Source organism: Rhinopithecus bieti, unplaced genomic scaffold, assembly GCF_001698545.2.
Source record: "Rhinopithecus bieti isolate Rb0 unplaced genomic scaffold, ASM169854v2 scaffold_1251, whole genome shotgun sequence".
Taxonomy (NCBI): Eukaryota; Metazoa; Chordata; class Mammalia; order Primates; family Cercopithecidae; genus Rhinopithecus; species Rhinopithecus bieti.
The window spans coordinates 27,324-31,803 of NW_016803325.1; positions in this window are offsets into that span (position 1 = coordinate 27,324).

Sequence of the window (4,480 nt, forward strand, 5' to 3'; positions counted from 1 at the left end):
CAGGTGTTGTGTGTCTCAGTTCCCCTGGCTAGGAAAAGGGATTCCCTTCCCCCTTGCGCTTCCCAGGTGAGGCGATGCCTCACCCTGCTTCAGCTCTAGCTGGTCAGGCTGCAGCAGCTGACCAGCCCCGATTGTCTGGCACTCTCTAGTGAGATGAACCCAGTACCTCAGTTGAAAATGCAGAAATCACCTGTCTTCTGTGTGGCTTGCACTGGGAGCTGGAGACTGGAGCTGTTCCTATTCGGCCATCTTGCTCCGCCTACCTCAACTTTTTATATGTTATACAGGAGTAGATATAAAATAGAGTGAAGAGAACAGAAAAAGAAGTTTTACTTCTTTGAATATATCTTCTTAAGTTTTGAGTTTGGAACTATGATAACATTTTACCCAAATAATATTAGCAATATTAAAATTATAAATCAATCTATTCAAGTAAAAGGAAAATAAATGAACCTAAATTTGTATTCAGTTGGATGAACTATTCCAGGACAGTTTAAAGCACACCAATTCAGCTACACGTCTTTAGTAAAATATATCCTAAAGGGGAGAAAAAGTGCAAATCACATTTTAAACTGTTTTCATTCATCATTATTTGTGGTTGTGTTGCATTGAGACCATTGCTTTTGTGTATTAGAGGATAAAGCAAGTGAGTAATGGTGGGACATTCTATTATTTCCCAGCATGATCAAGAACTGTAATTCCTGCCATGGGATAAAGGAAATATAGATATATATTTAATCTAGTTAAAAGCCAAGTAAAATCCCTGCTATCCTTACTTTGAAACTTATGGAATTATTGGAATATGCATGATGTATTTTACCTTTAAAATATGTCCTACCTCTGTTCACTGATTCAAAAACAGTGTCCAAACCAGTAGTAATATGCATTTCTATTGCTCGGATTGTAGTGTCTATATACCATATTACACTAAGAGGAACCAGAACTTCTCAGATAACTGGCTCCTTCATTTATTTATTAATTTTATTCTTCATAAGTTTTTTATAGAGATGGGGTTTCACTATGTGGTCCAGGCTGGTCTGGAACTCATGACCTCAAGTGATCTTTCCACCTCAATCTCCCAAAGTATTGTGAGTACAGGGGTGAGCCACAATGCCTGACCTACCTGATTCATTTCTATATGCATCTGGGACATTTTGGCAAACCAGAGAAAACTATCAAAGACTATTAAGTTGGAGTCAGATTAACTCAAGAGTCAATTTGTAAAGTCTCCCACTATCAAACATGGGGAAATTTCAACATCAAGTGAAATTTTAAAACTGCAATGAATTGAAACATACAAATATGTTTCAACTATTGTTTTAAATAATAGCAAAAATTTTTGAAGATGTCATTGGTCAACATACTGACAATTCAAATCATCATTTGAAGTGGAAATTATGGAAATGAACTAAGAAAAAAAGGAAAGAATCAGGCATTCATGCTATAACTTTCTCAGACACTTAACCAAATCAAGATAAAGGGCAGCTTCTTTCTATAGAAATACTCTGGTTAATAAAATGAAGAAGGAATAGTAAAATACCTAAATAAATCAATAATTGATCTAGATGGTAATATCAAGGACTGGCTTAACAACTAGACACTGTGTGCCTCCTAATGGAAAAAGACAACATCAGTTACAAAACAGTCATGCTGATAACATGACACTCAATCCGATTAAGCTCCTAGGTCAAACTACCAATTTTCAGAAAATAAAAAATAAATTCCACCAACAGGAAGCAACTAGCAAAACCTAGAGTGTAGAAAATTCCCTAGAAAAAAATGATCTGGTTTCTTCAACATATAAATTGCAAAATAAATAAATAACATTTTATATATATGAGACAGGGGAATAGAGAAAGGGGAGCAGTAGAAAGGAGCAAACCTAAATATTTAGACATTTAAAAGCCATTAAATCAGTCATAACATCTGAATTTTATTTGGAATCTGAAGAAATATATATATTATTAAAACAAATTCAAACATTTTTTCAAAAATTAAAAATTTGAACACTGATAGATATTTGATGACATTAAGGAATTATTGCTTTTTTAAGAATTATAATTTTATGTTTACTTTTCAAAATAACCCTTAAGTTTTGAATATACATACTGATTTATAATCATGCACCAAATAACTACATTTAGGTCACTGACAGGCTGTCTATATGATAGCGGCCCTATATGATTATAATACAGCATTTTTACAGTACCTGGTCTATGTTTATATATGTATAGCTACACAAATACTTACCATTGAGTTACAATTATCTCTAGAGTTTAGTACAGTAACACGGCTGTGCAGGTTTGGAACTTAAGAGCAATAGGCTGTACCACATAGCCTAGGTGTGTAGTAGACTATGCCATCTAGGTTTGTGTCAGTGCACTCTATGATGTTCACACAACGATGAAATCACCTAATTACACATTTCTCAGAACATAACCCTGTCGTTGAGTAATGCATGATTGTATTTACAAATTAAGTAACAGGATGCCTGAGATTAGCTTCAAAATTCAATCCAATATTGAGGGAGTGAGTCAGTGAGAATAAAACTAGATTAGCTATAATTGACAGTTGTTCAGTTTGGGTAATGATTCATGGAGGTTCATCATACTATTCCACCTACATTTGTATTTGTTTTAAATTTTCCATAATAAAAAAATTTGGGAAAAATGAGAAAGAGAAGAGAAAAGTAAGGACAAAATTACACTTTAGGATGACTAATTAAAATAAATTTGCTTGAATTGGATATATCATAATGAAGCAAAAACATATATTTCACTGCATATAGTTATCAAATAAAGTACTATATCATCTGGCCTTCAATATGAAGAATAATTATTTTATATAAGCTTTATCACATAAGAAAGTATCACATCCCCCTGGCTACAGCATTTGGTTGGGAATGAGCACAAGATTCAAACAGACAAAAAATCAGACAGAATTGTTGCAACCGGAAGGCTACTTCCTTTCCTTGCTACCCACGAGCTATACATGGAAGTTGGTGTATATATCCTAGAACTGCTGAAGACCACCATGCAGAAACAACCTGAATGAGAGTTAGTGCAACCCGGAAAAGAGCAGATCCATGATAGTAAGAGACCCAGGTCCTGATGCTGTCATGTAACCCTATCCCCAGAATGATCAAGCTATAATTAAACCAGGGTACCTTTAATTTTTTACAATATAATATTTGTATTATGTTTTAGATGTTAAAAAATTATCTTTATTATTAAATCCCAATAGAGTTTGATGAACTCTGTTTTAGCATTGCTGGAGAAATAAGGAAATGTGAACCAGAAGATGGTACATTTCCATATATTCCCAAATGCATACTCATTTTACACACAGAATTTAGATAAATCATAGTTATGGACCTGAGAGAAGGATTTTGTATCCAGCTCTCTTGTTCTGCCTCAGTCAGCATTTTACCACAAACCTAGATTAAGATACAAATGACATACTTATCGACTTTCACATGCACAAATCTGGGAGTCAGCAAAATTATATAACTTTAAAATGAAGATTTAGAGATAATACACTATCTAGAAAATGAGCTGCAATTGATGAGATTTTGTTTTATACGTAGAAATGAATAGCTTTACACAAAAACTAAGAGTTAATTGCATAAAAGCAGACAAAGAAAAAGAGTCGAACAAATCATGGATAAAAGCCTGGGATTTCAACTGGGTGCAAACTCAACTTGTCTATCACCAAGAGGAAAAAAAGACAAGTATAAGCAATTTTAACAGGAGTAAAATCTACAGATCAGCTAAAGTAACAATTCAAATATGTTTTCCCCTTGCCAGAGAAAATACAGGTCTTGTGTTCAGTTGTTATTTAAGAAAGAAATTTTTAGAAGTGGAAGACTGTATAAGAGTGAAAAGACAATTATCAAAAAAGCATACAATGGTTAATGATCTGAGACTGTTTAGCCTGAGGAAAATCAGTCTACGGCCACTCTCTTATTTAGTGGAAGAAATGAAGACATATAAAAGAGGCATTGAATTGATTCTATGTAGATCCAGAACTGAGACTCAACGATGGAAATTAGAGAGATATAGGTTTGAGCTTAAGAAGAAAAATGGTTTTCTAATGATCAGAGCTGTCTGAAACAGAAGCTTTATGGAAACACTATACTCAGTAATCACTACAAATACTCATGATAATCACCACTTTGGCGTTCAGACGCCTCCCCGTTAAAAGGGAGTGGGAAGTTGAGCTAACTGACCCTTAAGGCTGTTTACAATTTTATTTATTAATTATACTAATAATCAAATATATTAGATTTATTATCACATATTTTATAAATCTTATCTATAGAAGTGCATATTTCATATTGTCTATTTCTTAAAATTATTGAAGCACCTGAAGAACAACAACAACAAAACTCTGTCTCTTGTACTTGCCTCTAGTTGACTCATATTTTCGCCCATTCTATCTTTCAGTCTAACCAATTCAGCTAATCCACCAAGCATGCTAC